We start from the raw sequence: 22,164 nt of genomic DNA on the forward strand, positions 1-22,164 counted from the left end.
TGCGGTGGCCTCGCCGCCTGCGCTCGCGGCCCGGGCGGCTCAGGAGAGCGGCGGAGCAGCCAGCGAGGCGGCGGGGGAGGGGAGGGGGCGGAGGAGGAAGGTGGGGAGAGGGGAGGAGCGGCCGGTGGGTGGGGGCCGCGGCGGCGGGGCGAGGCGCCGAGGGGGCGGGGAGCGCGTGCGGTCGCCTGGTCGGCCCTGCGCGTGGCCCGAGGCGCGCGGCGGCGCTGGTGTGGGTTTCCCCTCGTCCGCTCTCCGGCCTCCAGCTGCCCGCGTCCGAGGCCCGGGCCGCCGCCGCCTCCCTAGGTGGGCGCTCGAGCGCGAGGCTGAGACCCGGTGGGGGCGGGCCCCGCGGCGCTGGAGGCAGGGAGCGGGCTGAGGCGGTGCTCCTGCCGGGCTTGCCTGGCGGACCGCAGGCGGGGCGGGGGTCTCGGCAGCGCAGACCCCCAGGCCCTTCCATTCCTCCTGCTCTCCTATTTGAGATCACCAAGGTGTCTCCGGGCCGCCATGACAGGCCTCACCGGGCCAGGGGGCCAGGTTTGCCCCCGTCCTTCCCCACGTGCCACCTCTTCTATTCGCACCGCGGCCGAAGATGGGGGCTGAGGGTCTGAGAGGAAGCAGGGAGTACATCGTTTTAGAAAACTACCGACAATTTGAAAATTTTGATTAAAGCGTGAGTAAACCTGAAGATGTCTTTGGAATTCGGAAGATTATCCATTTTCTTTTTAGTAAGGACTTTGTCCTTTTACATCCTCACAACGGCCCTCTAAATTTGATGTTTATACCATTTTACTGATAAGGAAACTGAGGCTCAAAGCCATCGAGGACTTTGCGCAACAAAGCTAGTAACTGGTACCGTCAAAATTCCAACCCAGAGACTTCCTTCTCAAAAACCTAGAAATTTGAAATTGTAATAAAATTATCCTCACCCTCTGAGAGACACTGAGTCCTACTCTGAAATCCAGGATAGTTTTGTTTCTCCTCTTCTCACAAGTGCCCCTATCCCAGTGTGTCGAAAGATTTCCAAATGTTTTACACACTCTTTGTTCTTTGACCAAATTAGGTAGCATCTGCCCCTGGCATCTGCTTCACCTCCACAACCTCTGCCCAGGGAAAGGCAAACACTGCCTCCCCAGAAATGTACAACTCCTTACCCCGACCCTATATCCTCCCGCCTTGGAACCTCCCGCCTTGGAACCTCCTGCCTTGGAACCATGAAGTGCTGACAACTAGGGATCACTAACTTCCACCCTGTGAAGAAACCTTGGAGTACTTGATGAGCACAGAAAATCTTTTAAGTCAAAGCATTTAATGAGCCCAAGTCCTTCATTTTCCTGACGGCAAAATTGATGCCCAGAAAAGGTCACATCTGGCCTGGGTAACATGGTAAGTGTGGTCTCCAGGAACTTTACCCAATGCAATGGCGCATCCAAGGCAAAAGAGTGGCAGGATGGCTCACCTAAGTGGTAAAAATAGTCATACTAATGAATGATAGCTAACATCTATTGACACTGGTGCCAGGCAAAGCCCTCACATCCCATCCCCTGAGTTATAGCCTGAATTATATGTGTGAGTTTTAAATGAATTTAATGTAAAAGCACACAGATAAACTGTCATTCCATAAAAATAAAAAGGAGCTACGTATTTGCAGATAACTGGAACTAAAGAAACAACAAAAAAAATAAACTTTATCACTATCATCATCATCATCATCCTTATTTTCATCCAGAAGTCTTCTGTAGGCAGTCATTTCTCCTCTCTAATTAAGATAGTTTTCCCTCCTGCCCCTCAACAACACTTTCGTCTTTCTCTGTCCCTCTCCCTCTCCCTCTCCCTGTCCCTCTTTCTCTCTCTCCCCCCCCCCCTTTCTCTCTCTCTCTCTCTCTCTCTCTCACACACACACACACACAACACAGCAGCTCTTTTTTTTGTTGTTGGAGAGAAGATAGGCAGAAACCCCGTATATCTCTGGAACCTGGAAACACCATGCCCCAATACTGTATCTTGCTCCAGTTTTCAGTATAATTTTTTGCCCCAATAAAAGAATATTCATTGCTAGGAATGAGATCTTAACTGGCCTCCCCTATCCAGGCATTCAAATTACTTCCTCCCAGTTAGGGAAGATCCAGGGAGTAGCCATTTGTAAACTTTATGCTCCTCCTCTAATCCTCACTGGTAAAAATTATAAATCCTGTAGTCAACAGAGGGGGGGCAAAGGAGGGAGGGAAATAGGTCTCTAAGGAACAAGAACATTAATAATTTTGATTTGGAAATTGGCATTAAATATTGAATTTACTCCCAGTAATACCTGGAGGATCTGAACCTAGTATTATTAGAATTAGCTCCTTCACATTTTTGAAGCAAGCCAACAAAATAACTAGTTTTCATATCCAAGAGGTTTTCAAGAAATGATTCTAGATTTTTAAAACTAATGCAGTAATAAAAGGTTCAGAATACTGCCAGAGTTTTCTATCAGAAGGGAAGTTAAAAAGGAGATTTCCCTTTTCATACCTGTCAAGGGTTTCTGAAGCTATGAGAGGGCAGATATCTTGGTAGCAAAGAGCAGATCCTCCTGTGAGTGGCTGCTGTCCTTTTTGAGTTGAGTCTGTGAAATAATAAAGGAAGTAGCTTGTCTCCTGGCCCTTCCCCCACACCATGGGCCTTTTGTGTCTCCTTGCACTCCCTCTTCTATTTCCTCCTCCAGAGATCCCAGCCTCCCCACCCTTCATGGAAAATGGGCTCTCCTTGCTTTCCTCTGCCTTTGCTCATCAAATCAAATTTCTTAATCAAATTTCAGGAAAGATAACACACGTACAGAAAAGCAGTTCACAAAAAAACCGTGAACAACAACTTTATCACAAGGCAAACACTGATGTCAGGTCATGAAGTAGAATATTGTCAGCCCTCCAGAAGCCCCTCCCTTGCTTCACCCCCAAACCAGATGGTCACAATAACTGATTCCTTGTTTTTATTTATAGCGGAACCATCTAAATATCTATGTGGAAATGCAATAGATTAGTTTGTCTCGTTTTGACTTTTATGTAGAGGAACTCTTGATTTGTGCTTGACTTGGTTCCCTTTACATCTTATTTGTAATATTCTTCTGTGCTCTTCCAGGTAGCTGTAGTTCTTTCATTCTTCTGTTGTATGTAAATACCACAGCCTGTCTGTTCTATAATAGGTAAATATCTTGATTGTTTCCCCCTTCTGACTATTATAAGTAATGCTGCAATGAACGTTCTTATACTATAAGTGATGCTGCAATGAGCATTCTTGTGTGCGTCTCTTGGTACACATATGCACATATTTTTGTCAGGTAGATACCTAGAATAGCAGTGTGAGGTCATGGTGTGTGTATGTTCAGCTTTACTAGATTCTGCCAGTTTCCCAAATTGATGGTACCAGTTTTCACTGCCAGCAGCGTTGCCCATGTCCCGCTTCTTCCCATTCTTGTCAGTTGGGATATTATCACAGTTTTCACATTAGACGTTCCGGTGAGGGTACGGTTATGTCTCACTGTGGACGTTGACTTCTGGTAACTAATGAAGCACTTTAATGTGGTTAGTTATCTACCGTTTGGACATCCTCTTTTGAAAGTACCAATTAAAGTCTCTTGCCCATTTTTTGAGAAGTTGTTCTTTTTCTCTCTTATTCATTTACATGAGTTTCTTTTGTATTCTGACACCTAACTCTTCATAGATTTTATATTTTTAAAGTTATCTCCTCCCATTCTGTGGCCTACTCTTTTGATATCGTAATGGTCTCATTTGATAAACAGAAGTTCTTCATTTTAATGTAGCTAAATTTGCCTATTTTTTATGATTATATTTTTTATATCCTGCTTAGAAGTCGTTCCCTATTTTTCCAGAAATCTGTTACTTTGCCTTTCATATTTAAGTCAGTGATCCACTTGGGATTGATTTTGTTTTGTTTGTTTTATACTTATGGTGTGAAATAGAGGTTGGTTTACTTTTTCATAAAAGTAGGTAATTCTCCCAGCACATTTTCAGAAGGGATTTTATTTTCCCCACAATACTGCATCTGTCATAATTCAATTGTCCATCTACCCAGGGGCCCGTTCTTGGAACTGTCTTCTATTCCATTGGTATATTCACTAATATTTGTGCCAATATCACATTGCCTTAGTTACTGTGATTTATAACAAGGCCTAATTTCTAATAGAGCAAAGCTTTTCATTTTCTTCCCTTCAAGATTGTCTTATTAATTTTAAAATTAACTTTTCAAGTTCTACAAAAACCTGCTGAGTTTTCAATTGGATTGTATCAAATCTGTAAATCAGTTTGGGGAGAAATACTGTTTTTAAATATCAATGCTCCTAACCCATTGAATTGCTAAAACCTTCCATTTGCTTATATCTTTAGTCTATCACTATTATAGCTTATTGTTTTCTGTATAGTGACCTTGCACATATATTGTTAGATATATTCTTATATATTTGAGACGCCTTCTGTAAAATTTTCCTCTCTATCATTTGTTGTGATAGAAAAGCAACTGATTTCTGTATATTGATCTCTTTTATCCTTATACATAATTGTTTTCACACATTAATTCCAATAGCTTACCTATAAACCATTTTCAAGCTTAACTGTGAATAATGAGTTTTATTTATTTCTTCCTAATCCTTAAATCCTTTATCTCTTTTTCTATCCTTACTACACTGTTTAAGACATGAATACAATGTTGAATATAAGTGCAGAAAACAGGGATCCTAATTTTATTCCAGATCTCAAAGGATAGTTTTCAATATTTTACTATTATGTATCATAGATATCCTTTATCAGATTAAGGGGAGCAGCTGGTTCTCTGCTTTTCCTTGGGTGTTAAGAATGTTGATTATGAATGGGTATTGAATATTATTAAACAGTGTTTTTGCATCCAGTGAGTTGATCATGTGATTTTCTCCTTCATATTAAAGTCATGAATTTTGTTGATTTCTTGGAATAGTAAACCCAACTTACATTCATAAAATAAACCCTACTCAATCTTTTTAATATATTATTGATCAGTTTGATAATATTTGTTTATTTTTTATAGCTGTGCTGATGAATGATATTGGCTTGTAATTTATATTTCTTGTAGTATTCTTATGAGATACTGATGGATGTACTCTGGCCTAATTAGAGATGGGAGAGTTCCCTCTTCTTTTTTCCTCCCTTGAAAAGTTTATAAAACATTGGTGTTATTTCCACTTTAATAGTTAACAGAATTTACTTGTATTGCCATCTGGTACTGTGGTTTACTTTGTAGAAAGGTTTTTAATAAATGATTCAATGTCTTTCATAGTTAAAGGACTGTTCTGATTTCCTATTTCTTCTAGTGTCAATTTTGACATGTAGCACTTTCTAGGAGTTTATCTCCATCTAAATTTTTTAAACTTTTGGCAGAATTTTTCATAATTTACTGTTAACTTTTATTTCCTGAGGATTTCTTATGTTTTCTGTCCTGTATTCCTGCCATTGGTTATTTGTTTTTTCTTTCTTTTTTCTTGATTTATATTCATCAGAGTTTATCAATTTTTTAAGCTTCTAGGGACAATTTTATTTTCTGTTTTCTTCTATTATATGAGTTTCTATTCTTTTCTTTCCTGTTTCCATCTTTCTGCTTCTTTTGGGTTTATTTGCTGTTCATTTTTTTTTCTAAATTTTCAACACAGATGCCTATAACTCATTGATATTTAGTGTTTATTCTTTTCTAACATTGGCAAAGGAGTATATTTCCCTGTAGATATTACTTTAGCTGGATCACTCAAGTTTTGATATGTTTTATTTTTATTATTCAGTTCAAAATATTTTATATTTTCCCTTGAAATGGAGACTTTTTAGCTATCACTTTTTGTTTCTTTTTATATAGCTTAGCCTTGTCATCACTGAATATGCTGTGTACGAATTCAGTTCTTTAGAATTTGTTGGAACTTGCTCTGTCCCACCATACAGTCAACTACTGAAATTTTCTGTGTGTGCTTGAAAAGAAGATATTTCCTGCAATTACTGGATCTATTGTTTTATGAAAATTAGATCAAATATGTTAACCATGTTTTTTAAATCCTCTCTGTTCTTACTGATTTTCTATTTAGTTGTCCTCTCACTTCCTGAGAAAGTTATATTAAAATGTCCCACAATGGTTATGAATTCACTTGGTTTTTGTAGTTTGATTTTTGCTTTTTGTGTTTTGTTTTTGTTTCATGTTTTGAAGCTGATTTTAGATGCTTACAAATTTAGAATTATTAGGTCTTCTTGGCAAATTGAAGCTGTTGACATTTTATGGTATCTTTATCTCTAGTAACTTTTCTGCCTTCAAGTTTTTGTTTGATATTAATATAATTTGGGCTGATGCTTTTTCCATATTTTCACTATCAACATTTTATTTCTCTATGTTTTAGAAATGTCTTTTGTAAATGATATATGTTTGGGGGCTTTTGTTCTTTGGTGTTTGTTTAATCAGACAAATGTTTTTAATTGAAGCCCTTAAGCATTTTAAGTTAAATCTACTATCCCATTAAGTGCTCTCTACTTGTCTAACAAATTCTGTGAATCTTTCCCCCTTTCTCATCATCTTTTGCATTATTTAGTAACACTACGTTTTTTTCCTCTCTGCTCATCCATTTGTCCCGTTAGATCCACGTTCTGTCCTTCTCCACCTTGATCTTGGCCCTAGAAGAGTCAGCTTTACAGATGACGTCTAATGGCTCCCTTGCTCTCTGACTTCTGACTGGGTTGGTCAATGAGAGACACTGGCAGGAAATCAAAGGACATGCAGTTGAGAATTTATTCTCTTTTCCTGGTCCCTGTCAGGTCATCCTGGTTCCTCTTCTGTAATGCAACCCACTATGTGTGCAGTTGTTACAGGACCTTCTTCATGTCACCCTATGAAAACTGAAGCTCAGAACCGGCAAAAATGCTGACACTTTGTCCACCACTGTTTTGGTGAATTACTGTCCTTTGTATCTGACCTATGTTTTCTGCCAGGCTAAATTATTAGTATCCAAGTAGAGTAAAACCTCAGGCCCTTAACACTCCCTGCAATCCTAGAGTTCTGCACTGTATCTTTTTATTTTGTATTGTTTGTTTTGTATAAACTTGCTCACATCTTTATAAGATTCCTTATATTAAACTCTCCTCAAATTACCTGGTTTGAATGTACCATTCTGCCTTATTAGCTTCAAAATAATACACAGTTTTTGTTCTACTTTTGTGTTACACCAGAGATAACAGCATATATCTTTGACTTATTAAAATATATTTGTTAGTAATTTTCTATCTTTCCAAACAGTGTAAGGACCCTGAACACTTTGTCTCTATTATGTTCCTCAATTTCTTTGCCAATGTTGTGTATACACATATGAATCTTAGTTTTACACTCATATTTACCTTTACCTTGTCTTTATTCTTTCCAGTGTCTTCAGACTTTCATCTATAATCTTTTTTTTTCTGTCTGAAATATACCCTTTAATATGTCATTTAGCGTGAGATTACTGGCGAGTATGCCATCTTTTTTTTGTTTGTCTGAAAATGTGTTGGCTTGAATGGATGTATGTACCCTAGGAAAGCCATGTTTTAATCAAAATCCCATTTCATAAAGGTAGAATAATCCCTATTCAATACTGTATGTTTGAAACTGTAATCATATCATCTCCCTGGAGATGTGATTTAATCAAGAGTGGTTGTTAAAGGATTAAGTGATGACATGTCTCCACCCATTCGGGTAGGTCTTGATTAGTTTCCAAAGTCCTATAAAAGAGGAAACATATTGGAGAATGAGAGATTCAGAGAGAGCAGAGAATGCTGCAGCACCACAAAACAGAGTCCATGAGCCAGCGACCTTTGAACATGAAGAAGGAAAATGCCTCCCAGGGAGCTTCATGAAACCAGAAGCCAGGAGAGAAAGCTAGCAGATGATGCCGTGTTTGCCATGTTCCCCTCCAGATGAGAGAACCCTGACCATGTTCACCATGTGCCTTTCCAGATGAGAGAGAAACTGTGACTGTGTTCGCCATGTGCCTTCTCACTTGAGAGAGAAACCCTAAACTTCATCGGCCCTCTTGAGCCAAGATATCTTTCCCTGGATGCCTTTGATTGGACATTTCTATTGACTTGTTTTAATTGGGACATTTTCTTGGCATTAGAACTGTAAACTAACAACTTATTAAATTACCCTTTTAAAAAAGCCATTCTGTTTCTGTATATTGCATTCTGGCAGCTAGCAAACCAGAACAATGTCTTTATTTAATCTTCTTTTAAAATATTTAGCAGATTTATTTAGATATAATTCACATATCACGCAATTCACTCATTCAAAGTGTTCAATTTGTGGCCTTTAATATATACACAGAGTTGTGAAAATAGCACCACATCAACTTTAGAACATTTTAATCACTCCGAAAAGAAATGCCATGCCCATTGACAATCACTCTCCATTTTCCCCAACCCAGCCAGCCCTGTACAACCACTAATTTACTTCCTGTCTGTATAGATTCATGTATTCTGGACATACCATATTTATGTGAACATACTAAATATTTTTTTAAGAATGGCTTCTTTCGCTTAGCACAGTATTTTCCAAGTTCATCCATGTTGTAGCATGCAGAAGTATTTCATTCCTTTTACATCCTGAATAATGTTCCATTGCAGAGATACACCACATTTTATTTAACCATTGATCAATGGACGGACATTTCAGTTGTTTCTGCTTTTTGGCTCTCATGAAAAATGCTGCGCACATTGTGAACACTGGCATAAACGTTTTTGTATTAACATATATTTTCATTTCTCTCATATATATACATGAGAGTAGAGTTGCTGGTAACTCTATGTTTAACCATTTGAAGAACTGGCAGATTTTTTCCCAAAGTCGCTGCATCATTTTACCTATACAGCCATGTGTGAGGATTGTAATTTCTCCACACTCTTGCAACTATTTGTTATTGTATGTTATTATAAGTGGCTGTTATTCCTTATTATTATCTGTTATTCCTTATTATTATCTGTTATTGTAAGTGGATTCCTTAGAATGTTCTCTATTTAATATTATGTCATCTGCAAATAGAGATAGTTTTACTTCTTCTTTTCTAATCCACATGCCTTTTAATTTTCCTGCCTAACTTCCCTGGCTAGAAACTCCAGTAGAGTGTTGCATAGAAATAGTTAGGAGGGACATTCTTGTCTTGTTCCTGATGTTAGATGAAAAGCTTTCAACCTTTCACCATTAAGTATGATAGTAGCTGTATTTTATTCATAGATGCCCTTCATCAGTTTGAGTAAATCCTCTTCCATTCCTAGTTTATTGATTGTCTTTTATCATGATGAGGTATTGGATTTTGTCAAATGCATTTTCTGTTACCTTTCCTTTTTACTGTGAAAAATATCATATACACACAAAGCAATAAATTTCAAAGCACACCACAGCAATTAGTTAAAGAACAGATTTCAGAGTTTGGTATGGGGTACAGTTCTACGATTTTAGGTTTTCCTACTAACTGCTCCAAGACACTGGAGAATAAAAAAAAATTCAATATAATGATTTAGCAATCATACTCAATTTGTTAAATTCTATCTTCTCTGAAATAACTCCACCTTCTCCTTTGATCCTCTCCCAATCTTTAGAAATATTTAGGCTATGCCCATTCTAACTTTTACATTTTACAAAGGGCTGTCAATAATATGGAATAAGGTGATGGAACTAGTTGATGTTCTGGAGAGGCTGGCCCCTCTGGATTTCAGGATTTATCTGGTCTAGGAGCCCAATTGGAAGTTGTAGGTTTCTAGAAAGTAATCATAGTGCATGAAATTTTTATGAAATATCAGATAGAGCGCTAGGTCTTCTTTAGGGTTGGCAGAAATGGTTTTGGATGGGGCTTGGCATAGTGAATAACAATATCTAGCTGAAGCATGCATAAGAGTAACTTCCACAACAGCCTCTTGACTCTAATCTCTCTCAGTCACTGATAACCTTATTTTGTTACCATTCTTTTCCCCTTCTTGGGCAGGACATGTTGTCAATCCCATCGTGCCAGGGCCAGGCTCATTCTTGAGAGTTATATATCACATTGCCATGGAGACTTTCAACCCTGGATGTCATACTATTCAATTTTAAATGATGTTTTCGTTATGTACAGACCTCTTGATTGGCAGCTACTTTCCTTCACAACTTTAAATATATCTTTCCATTGCTTCTGGCTTAATTGTTTGCATTGAAAAGGTCAGCTGTTAGTCTAATAGTTATTTGTTTGGGATATAAATTGACTTTTTTTCCCTCTGGTTATTTTTAAGGTTTAATTTTTTGGCAGCTTTTGGCAGTGTTACTTTGATGTTAGGCTTTCTTTTTATTTATACTTTTTGCAGTTTGTAAGTGATCTTGAATCTATGTCATAAAGTGTTTTTTTGATCAATTTAGGAATATTTTCAGCCATTACCTCTTCAAATAGAGCTTCTACCCCTTCTCTCATTTCTCTACTTTGTAACTCCAGTTATGTATACCTTTGGCCTTATCACAGTGCCCTTATCCTTTCTCATGATTTTATCAACTTTTAAATGTCTCTGTGCTTTATTCTGAGTATTTTCTTCTGATAGATTTTTCTGTAGCTGAGTTCAATATGCTAAAAAACTCATCCATTGAGTTCTTGATTTTTGTTATTATATTATTTATAGTTTCTAAATATCTGCTGAAATTTTCAATCTGACATCTTATCTCCTTGAAAATAGTAAGATGTTATTTATAATCTGTGTCTGATAACACCAATATTTAAGCCCCGATAGATTTTTTTTTATTGTCTGCTATTTTTGCTAGTTTTTATGCATCTTATGTTGTCTGCTTGACTGTCTGGCTATTTATTTAATCTTATTTTTTTTGCTTGACATTGATATGCAAAATCATTTTTTTAAATAATTGGAATTCTATGATAATGCTCACTTCCTTTAGAGAGGGACATAATTGCTTCTGCTTGGTGCCTGGAAGTGCTAGCATTCTGGCATCACCTCATCTGGAGATGATTTAACATTGATCTGTAGGCTCTGTAAAATCTTACTTACTTCTGCTTCACCATTCTTCTAGAATGCATCCTTTTGATGTCCCAACCCAAATCAAGGCCACCTTGGCATTCTCCATCCTGATAGCGTCCAATAAGTGATAAAGAGTTGCTCAACCTTTTGATCATCCTCTGTACCTAACAAATGTTCCCAAGGGAGAAAAACCCTCAAATCCTGATGTATTCCATACTTTATCCCTTTAAAACAGAATTACCTTAGCCCCTCTGCTTATAATCAGTTATTACACCAAAGCAATTTGCACCTGTGGTAAAGGCTTAAGCATCTTCTAGCTAATCTAGGGGCCATACATTTTTTCAGTGATTTTTAGAAGATAAAGTCAACACCTGAGAATTATACTGCACAGGAGAGTAATAGTCAAAACTTAAGTTCTGCTACAATAGGAGGGCAGTACTTTGGCCAACTAAAGTAGGGCTTATTTTGTAGGAACAATCTATTAGAGATCCCGTTACCCTCTGTTAAATGTCCCTCTCCCATGAAAGACTATTTAAAATAATCTTTTTGCCCAATTAAAAATGAAACTTGGAATGCAAAATAATGCAGCCACTTTGGAAGGCAGTTTGGCAATTTCTTACAATTGGACTCCTAAGTATTTACCCAAAGGAGCTGAAAACTTATATTCATACAGAAACCTGCATGTGAATGTTTACAGCAGCTTTATTCATAATTGCCAAAAATTGGAAGCAATCAACAGCCCCTTCCCTAGCTGAATGGATTAATAAATTGTGGCACATCCATATAATGGAATATTTTCAGCCATAAGAAATGAGCTATCCCAAGGAAAAAACATTGAGGAGCCTTAAATACATATTGCTAAGTGAAAGAATTCAGTCGTATAATGCAGTCCCGATTAAATCCCATTACCAAAAAGATTTCTACAGATTTGTAATATTCTTGCCTACACTGCTCTTGCTTTGTGGGAAGAAAAAATTTTGAGTGCCAGAGTTGTCAATCTGACACTTTTATGAACTACATGCAGTACAATTTCATTTTTTTTAATGTGGAAAAGAAAACCACAAAGGAAGTGTTTTATTCTCCAGCCCCAGACACATGACTTTTAGTGAGTGCCTTTCAGCACACCTGTGCACATCTGCCTTTATTAGAGGAAAAATGAATACTTTAGACCCCTGCGCTACAGTGGGTTCACGGTGATTCTGTCACCAACTTTTATATGAAAATTTAAAGTGTAGATATTTTATATTTTAACTTTTATTATTTTTGGTGAATGGCCTTAGCTCCCTTCTCATTGATTTTGTTTGAAATATAAACAAATAATGTATCTCTTATTTAAACAGTCCTTGGTAAATCCAAGGACTACCCTTTGAATGAAGAGCACCAGGGATTATATAAAAAAGAAAAAGGAAACAGAAGCTTAAAATTTTTTATAGCAACAAGATAAAATAGAAATGGAAATTCCCTTAAGAAACATTCTACAGGAATTGAAAGTCTCAGGTAACAATTTTTAAACTAGCAATGCACCGTGGGTTTAGTCCTTAGGAAATTGGCCAGTATATCTAAAGAAATGCTAATATATGCCTCCTTCCTTACATATTTTCTTTTGGCTTCATATTCTAAAGAATTTAAGTTTTCCAGAGAAATCAGAATATACCTGCAAAGATCAAATGCTTATGTAAGAAAGCTCAGTGCCATTCTTCCATTTATAACAAGTGTGCAGTTCCCCAAAACCTGCTTTCTGCATATGAATAATACCCCAGCCTTAGTTTTTTTCTATTTTTTATTCTCAGTATTGACTTTGACTTCCCTCTGGATATTTTTGCTGTTGCTGTTATTTTTGTTGTTATCTTACTATATTTGTATAAGCCTCCTCAAATTCTTTTTGTAATGAACCTAGTGATAGATAGATGGATATATATATAATGATAATAATAATTAGCAGCTTATAATTCTTACTCTACAGTTTTGTGAAGGGCTAAATGGCCTGCAGAACAAGTATGGACAAAACCAGAAACATTATTTCAATAAAGCCAGCCAATGTGTCTTGGGGATCTCTCTTTTATTGGAGGCTTAAATATCATAGGGATATTAGGAACCTAGAGATAAAAACTTCACCCTCCTCTCTGGTTCTAACAAGTAGTCCTTTACATCTCTTTGCCACTTAAGGCCTGCAACCTACATGCCTTCGTCCAACTCCCAAATAGCTCTCTCAGAATGGAAGACATTAACCAATGTGCAGATGATTCCTAAATGGTATGTATGTCCTTTAGTTTGAGGTTAAGAGGAGTCCTTCATTCTTTCCTTAAGTATTGAGTCAAAGCCTGTCATCTATAAATATGTATATCCCAATACAAAGCCCAAACAGGCCTTGTTTCAGCCTATATGAATTTAGATAAATTAGTAAACAGAAATTTTAATAGGAGTACAATCCATGTCTGTGAAAATAATGGTATTTCTTTTGACTTGGTTCTAAAATCCAGTTTTCGACTCTCAGTTGTCACCTTTCCTAATGGCAGATGCTCATTTCAGTCCATTCTCTCTTATCCATTGATATATCATGTCACATGTGGTTTGAGAAGTGCTGTTCAAACTTTAGTTCAAAGTTCTACCCCTTGTCTCAGCATTACTCCGGTCTCTCCATGAGGTGACACTTTGTACAGAGATCTGTGGGAAGCATTTCCATTCCTTCCTTTACGATCCATAAGAATTTTGGACCTTCTTTTGCAGTACTAAGAAACGGAGGAAAATAGGAGATGGGATCATCCAGGGGCCTCTCTCCTAGATACTCCAGGTGCCATCTCTTCTGCCTTCCTTCATGCCTAGTGAGAACAGGGACATCTGCAGGGCTTACTGTTCTCAGCAGTACCAGGAGAGATAAATGAAGGATGAATCCCTTTGACTTAATCCCCCACATTTCAAGTGTTAGTCAAGAATTAAATGTTTAAAAGAATGAAGAGATTAGATATGATACATACTATAACAGATTTTTTAAAAGCCCATAAATTCAAGGTATTTTATGTTTTTTTTAATTCTACTTTATCCTCACGTAACTCAGTGAAACATTGGTAGCAGTACAAGGAAGCAATGGAGCTGTCCCCTTACTTTAAAATTAGCATTGCCCTCTAAGAAGTATAGTGAGGAAGTAAACACATCAGAGGAGAGAAATGCACAGTTTTTTTAAAGAATATTGCTCATAGACCAGGACAAATTGATAGTAGCCAGACTGAAGCTACAAACATGTCTTAAGAAAGAAGTTTTGAGATCAACCCATCTGCTACCAGAGCTGAATCTTATCACATACTTTCATTTTGTTCTTCTGTACAGCTACCTGGTTAGATGAACGTCAAGGAGACAATCTGTTGACAGTTTCATTTTTTATATAAATAAGAAATTATTATTCTGGTTTCATATATCAACCTTCTAAAGGAGTTGTCAACAAGAGCCATATCTATTAATCCAGTCAATTCTATGACAAAGGTGAGATCAGTTTTCTGGGTCTGCAAAGTAGAGGGCTAGACTCTTGGCTGAGCTAAATTTAGACTCGAAGACTGTTAGCTTCATGAAATCAGGGACTGTGTTTAACTTGTTCATTTGAAATTGCTTATTTTACAGTGCATAGCCCATAGTTCACATTCGGTTATCTGAGAGAATGAAAATTCTACCTTCTTGGGCTTCTTGAAACCAGTCCCCTGGCGTCATTCCTCAAGACATTAATCACACTATACAGGTTTTTTTTTTTAAACTATTTGATAAGTGGAATTGCTACTATTTTATAAGTGAGAAAACCAGTATTCAAAATGTTTAAGTGACATTCCTATTGTCCCAAACCAAACCAAATAACTTTGGAGCCCAGTTCTATAGAATTCCAAACCTATGCCCTTTCCATTATATCACATTTCCCATTGGAATTGATCAACAATTAGAGAAGTCACCGCTAGCTGAAACTACCAGGTAAGTCTTCTTGGCAAAGGTATAACTTGAACTAAACCTTGAAAGTCATGTAGTACTGCAAGAGCTGGAGATAGGTGACACAACTTCAGTAAGATGGAAGAGCAAATGTCTCATTATCTATTTGGGAAACATTAAGTAATAAAGTTCACCTTTAAAGTATAAGCTATAAGTAATAAGATGATGGGTGATTAATCCAGAAACGTATGATCATGAAACTTTTGATTGCCAGACTAAGAGTTTAAACACTGCCCCATAGGTAATCACAAAAAAAGTGACTAAAAGCCTTTAAAAAAATACATGATTTATGTGATGACATGATTAAAGCCATGCTTTGGAATGATGATTCAAGTTGAAATGTTCCTCAGTTGGAAATAAGAAGACTAGTTAAGAAATACTGAATATAGTACGTGTGGTGACAGCAGGAAAGGAGAGGGGGCACTCGAGAAGGCTCTGAGCTTCAAGGCAAAGTAGGAAGGATGGAACTTCAACAGAAATAGAGGATCAGTAGGCGAACTTAGATTGGCCATGTAGGAAAATCATGATTTTGGTTTTGTACATACTGAGTTTATATTGCTTGTAGGACATACAACTACATTTGAGCAACTGGAGATTGGAATGTGGGCTGGATGCTTGAAAATCCTGAGCTAGAGTCACCTATTAGGGAGTCTTCTGCATAGAGACCATAATTGAAACCAGAAAGTAAATGAGATTATGAGAGCCAGGGCTATGAAAAATAAAGAGCAGAGACTTGAAGAATGAGCCTCAGGCAGGGACATTAAGGGGGCAGAAGGAGAAAGAGGAAGCCTCAAAGTAGACAGAAGGCGTGGTCATAGAGGTAGGTAGTCATTACTTCCCTCGGGGTTATTTCTGCCAGTTTTAAGACTGAGAATTACTGTCTTTTGGTTTAATGATAGAAGATGATGAAAATAGCTAGGAGAAAGTAAGTTGGTAAATATGGATTAAGCCAAGGCAAATTTAATGAGCTGAAAAAGATAGAATTTTTTTGCAACTTTTTAAAACCTTTTAAAAGTTTGAATGTTACTTCAATCTTGGTTTATTTTCCCAGGATTTTTTTCTTCCTATTCTAAATATAAGTAGGTTGGCAAAGTCTAGGTATACTAAGGGAAAATGGGTTCCTAGGAAATTATTACTATAAAGCACTCAGGAATAGTCTTCTAAGCTAAGTTTGAGACTTATTTCAAATATGAATTGAATTACTGGCAATTGAAGTTATCATTAGCTTTGAATTGAATATAAAGCCAGCTGATTGAATGACTGTATCTTAGCTATTAAGTGATCCTTATTTTTCTAATGTTTTGTCTCTGAACTACTAATCCCTCTTTGCCCTGTGATTTACCAATCTTTAAATTAGATAATGTAATTTTATTTTTTAAAATTTCAATTTGACATAAGTAACCTTTGCTTTTCCATCCTTTCATAATGCTAAAGTTATAGAAATAGTTTTCTTCCTTTGAAAGTGTTTGCTTGATAAGCACAGAATATTTCTATTGTTTCATTATGTAATACTTTTATAAAAATCCACAAAAGCAAGTGAAAACTTAGTTCAAATTCAAAATTTTCTTGCTCAGTCTTAACAAGAAAATACTTGTTTTATGGGTTTCTGAATATTTTCTGTTGAGCTAGGCTTGTTCATTTTGATGAGTAAATAGGCACTTTAGAAAATTGTTTTTTAATTGCAGAAAGAACTTTTTTCAACCTCTGTTATTAATTTAATTGATATGAAAGGTACATAAATGCATAGGCTAGAAAGCTTCTGTAGTCTTTTTACTTTTAAAGAATATTTTGGCTGGAAAAAATGAGAAAGGGAATTGATGTCACAGTAGATATTATGTTAGGCAGAGAAAGCCAGAATAAAAAGTAAAAAGAGACAGAAACACCCAAAGGTTATATAACCCAATAGTCTCCAAAGTAAAATAATCCATTGTAGTGAAGGATGAAAATGCCAAGCTTTCTATCTGTAAATACGTCTTTGTCTTAGAAGAAGGAAGTAAATGAAGCTTCACTGATATTTAATATAGACATTTACACAAGCACCCTCTCTTTATGTATACTAGGAAGATATGTATTGTTTGGAGTGTGCAAGGGGTACTGAGGACACATATCCAAAGCTCTTTGAGAACTATTTTGTCGTTGTTTAGATACCTTTCAGCATATTGCCATATATTGCTATTCCATTAAGTGAATATTAAAATATTATTGCAACATTATAATCTTTAAATACTTTGTAATGAGAAAGAGGGTGACCACACCTCTGTCACAGAGGTTCATGAGTTTCTTGTTGAACTATTTTAACTGGTTGTTGAAATAAAAAAAGTTATACATTTTCCTTTACAAATTAGATAAGTGCTCCAAATTTGCTGACCATTGCTGTAATGACAAGTGAGTCTCTGTAAAATGCTTCCTTTTAAATACTTTTTGAACAAAGGCATATTCTATCACCACCCATAAGGTGATGTTTTAAGGATAAGTGATTCATTAACTGCTTCTCAGGAGAAACAAAAAATGAGAAAATATTTTGAAAATGAATCTTTAGAAATGTTTCAGTTGTTATTTGATTTTGCTGATAAAATGATGTACATAAGGCACCTAAAATACTCTCCTTTAATTAACTTCTCTTCAATTTTAAAAAAGCAAACAACTGAATACATATAACCTGTTCAAAAATCTTCCAAAAGAAGAATTCCAATGGGTCTTGAATTCATTACTAAAAATACAACAATACAACAACTTATGACCAGGTGTTTAGAAGAAGTGATTGGTATACAAGAAGTTATCAAGTTCCTGAATTTCAAAACAAAATGTTAGCATAGTTGACAGATGAGACTGAAAAATTAGATCATGGTTTACTAAGTATCACCCTTGATGTACTCTCTCCACGAAGTATCTTTTCCAGCTATGATGGCCCTTAAAGCCAAGTACCAAAAACGTTAACCTATAACTGAATTCTCAAATGATAAAATGTTAATATAAGGTTTTCACTAGGGTACAACAACTGAGGAATGGAAGGGGGAACTATAGTGTATACATACAATGGACTACTGAGTGGCCTCAAGAAGGAATGAAGTTGTGAGGCATGCAACTAGGTAAATGAAACTCAAGGCCTGCATGTAGAATGAAATGTCAGAAACAAAAAGACAAATATTATCATGCCCCAATCATATGGACTAACTGTAATATAAAAACTCAGTGAACTGAAGTTGAGGGCATGGGTTATGGGGTTGGGGCCTATTGCAAAGGGTCCTAGATTGTAAGCTCTTAACAGCAGTCACATCTATTCAGGGGTTGTAACTGTTGTTTCTGAATTCTGAGATCCTGAGCTGTTTGTATAACCTGGTTGTTCCCAGAAACTTCAGGTATTTATGTGACACCTGAGACTCAAAATTAAAACTCTGAAGCTATAAAAAATCAACAGTACCCCATACAGGAACTGTTTAAAAAGTTGAAAAAGGGATAAGACTTCAACTAGAAATATGAATGAAGCTGATCTGAAAAAGACTAAGGTAGATCAAGATACAGAGTAAAGGCTGATGTTGTCAACATTTTAATACTTCAACTTCTGTGTGAGAACAAAAAATGTTTATTTGGTGCAAAATTTATATTTTGAGTAGTGACATTACCTAATTTAACTTGTGTGGTTAGTTTAGTTAACACCATAAGTACATGGAATCTTGAATAGGGCATGAGATTTTGTTGGTTTGTCCTGGTTATGTTGATGCCCTGATATATCCCTTAGTAATTGGGGTAGTGTTTTAATTTGGTAGCTTCCAGAATGCAATATACCAGAAACAGAATGGCTTTTAAAAAGGGGAATTTAATGAGTTGCTAGTTTACAGTTCTCAGGCTGAGAAAATGTCCCAATTAAAACAAGTCCATAGAAATGTCCAATCAAAGGCATCCAGGAAAAGATACCTGGGTTCAAGAAGGCCAGTGAAGTTCCTCTCAAGCGGAAGGGCACATGGAGAATACAGTTAGGGTTCCTCTCTCATCTGGAAGGGCGCATGGCGAACATGGCATCATCTGCTAGCTTCTTCTCATGGCTTCCTGTTTCATGAAGCACCCCGGGAGGCATTTTCCTTCTTCATCTCCACAGGTCACTGGCTTGTGGACTCTCTGCTTCATGGTGCTGCAGCATTCTCTGCTCTCTCTGAATCTCCAATCTCCAAAATGTTTCCTCTTTTATAGGACTTCAGAAACTAATCAAGACCCACCTGAATGGATGGAGACATGTCGTCACCTAATCCAGTTTAACAACCACTCTCAATTACATCATATCTCCAGGGAAATGATCTAATTACAGTTTCAAACATATAATGCTGGATAGGGATTAGAAGAAATGGCGGCCTTTACAAAATGGGATTAGGATTAAAACATGGCTTTTCTAGGGGACACACATCCTTTCAAACCAGCACATGTAGTGAATAAAGAAATATTTGCAAAGTCCCCTTGGGGGACTTCAGAGAAAGAAGGAGATAGTCAACTTCCCCATTTGGAGAATTTCTGTTATTTTCATAAGCGGTGGAGACAACCAAATCAATAGGCTGAGCCCACAATCTTGGGGTTCACTTCTATGAAACTTATTCCTGAAAAGCATAGGCTAAGCCTACTTAAAATTATGCCTGAGATTCACCCCTAGAGAACCTCTTTTGCTACTCTGATGTGGCCTCTCTCTCTAAGCCAACTCACTAGGTGAGTTTACTCCCCTCCCCGCTATGTGGGACATGACTCCTAAGGGTGTAATTTCCTTGGCAACATTGAACAGAATTCCAGGGATGAACTGGGACCTGGCATCATGGGATTGAGAAAGACTTCTTGAACAAAATGGGGAAGAGAGAAATAAGACAAAATAAAGTTTCAGTGGCAGAGATATTTCAAACAGAGTCAAGAGGTTATTCTAGAAGTTATTCTTGTGCATTATATAGACACCCTTTTAGCTTGTGGCATATTGGAGGGACTGGAAGGAGGTACCTGAAATTGTTCAGCTGTGTCCCAGTAGCCTTGATTCTTGAAAACAACTGTATAAAGATTTAACGTTTAATATGTGACTGTGTGATTGTGAAAACCTTGTGTCTGACACCCCTTTTATCCAGGGTAAGAACATATGAGTAAAAAACTATGGACAAAAAAATAACTAAATAAGGGGGATAAAGGGTAAAATAAATTGGGTAGATGGAAATACTAGTGGTCAATGAGAGGGAGGGTTAAGGGGTATGGGATGAATGAGAGTTTTATCTTTTTTCTTTTTATTTCTTTTTCTGGAGTGATACAAATATCCTACAATATGATCATGGTGATGAATACACAACTATGTGATGATATTGTGAGTCACTGATTGCACTCAACGTATGTGTGTGAAGGTTTATCAATAAAAATATTTTTAATATAAATAAATAAAAGGAATTATCAGATTAAGAAAGTAATCTCATCTCCACCTCATTTCTCCTTGCATGTGGCTCCTATCACTCTGCCTTCCTGCTGTTCCTCAAGCACACAGTGTCCTCTCCAGCCTGAACACTTTTGCTTTTTCCCTGCATTGGGTTGAAGCTGTCGTTTAGGATCCTGCTAACATGTCACCTCATCAGGGGAACTGTCCTCAACACTCCTCCCATTGCCACTCTGTTTTTATTTTCTTCAGAGCATTTATCACTGTCTGAGGCTATCTTGATCATTTATTCATTTTTTTTTTGTCTATTGCCCCAAATTTAATGTTAACTCTAAGATTGCGAGGAGCATCTCTTCTTCACCTCTATCTCAAGCACCTAGGACATTGTCTAGCATTCAGTGAACACTTACTGAATGGAGTTCAATTTTAACAGCAATCTCCTTCCCTCCCTCCTCTATTTCCATGCAGGCAGCACAGTTCATGACAGACTCTGCCTCACAATCTTCCCTTTTTAGATATATCAAATCAAAGTCAACACATAGTTTACTTGATATTTCAGGAAATAGTCTTAGCATGGTACAGCTGAGAAAACCTACCTAACATCTTAAATCATGTCACCTATTGGTGCTAATGTATTCAGGAGAATATTATCATTATTAATGATAAGGAAATGACATAATACATATATTGCATCTGTGATCATTTATCTATTTCTCAAAAATAGAGGAATAGTGGAGAATGCAATGTCTAATATTTAAAATGTGAACAGTATCATATAGTATTATTCTCTAGCCATGTGGAGTTATTACCAAGCCAGAAAGTTCTTGATGTACCTCACCATGCACTCTCATTCTGTGTGGAACACTTGCGGTAAACTACTGTTAAATGGTCACTAGTTGGTAATGCTCTGCTTTAGCGAATCGTGGAAGATGGTTTTCAAGTCCTCCACTCCCAGACACTGATTCTGGCTTCAGTCAATGGCCCTTCTACTGAAACCACCTCAATTTTCTACTTTTCCTGCACACATTACAGTATCTGCCTCTCACACACTCACAACACAAGTCAACCAAGAAGTATATTTGCCACTAGTGGTATGTTCAGTTCAGTGCCAGACCTTTGGGATATGCGGGTGAAGTATAAGAAATCATTCCTGTTCCGGGAGAACTTACAGTCCAGTTGAGAGACAGGATTAGTAGACATAAAAAAATACTTTGAGAGGACAAAATACGACTAAATGACATGGACCAAAAGTTCATTCTCTGAGGAGAGAAGAGCATTTCAGGCAAATGGATAAATGCGTTGAGAAAGGATGTCTGTGGCTTGTATGTGGACTTTGAGCAGATGGGATTAAAATGGAGTCTGTGTTGGGAAAGAGTAGGAAATGAGGTTGGTTAGTAAATGGAAACATATCATCAAGACCTAGAATGCCAGGCAGAAGCATTTAGATTTATTTAAGCAGAAAACTTGGAATTATATTTACTCTCATCATTCTCCCCATGTTCCAATTTTGGAGGGAAAATAAAATACTTTTTTTCTTTGAATAATTCCTTCCTGGAAGTCTGCTATTTGTAGCAATGGCAGTCAAAACCCTCTGAAGGTATGTTAAGAACAGTGGTTGAAACCTCAGCTGGGATTTTTAGCATTCATATGTTTTTTCATAAGGTTCTTCTGCTATTTTTAAACTTAAATAATTTGATTTGGAGAAATGAGAGAAATAATCTTCAATGAGAGGTAACTTTTTTCAGACAACTAATAGATTTTTCATTTCAGCTTTTCACAAGACACAGTTACTTTCTCAAC

General features: G+C 37.0%; 1 long non-coding RNA gene across 1 annotated transcript; it reads left to right on the forward strand.

Annotated features, from left to right (window-relative positions):
• The first annotated feature begins 994 nt into the window (after nt 1–994).
• LOC143676361 (uncharacterized) lies at nt 995–8,176 on the forward strand. Its single transcript, XR_013172034.1, has 3 exons — nt 995–1,383; nt 6,810–6,941; nt 7,724–8,176. It is a non-coding gene; the product is annotated as an uncharacterized LOC143676361 (long non-coding RNA).
• Nucleotides 8,177–22,164: the final 13,988 nt, after the last annotated feature.

Source organism: Tamandua tetradactyla, chromosome 3 (genome assembly GCF_023851605.1).
Source record: "Tamandua tetradactyla isolate mTamTet1 chromosome 3, mTamTet1.pri, whole genome shotgun sequence".
NCBI lineage: Eukaryota > Metazoa > Chordata > Mammalia > Pilosa > Myrmecophagidae > Tamandua > Tamandua tetradactyla.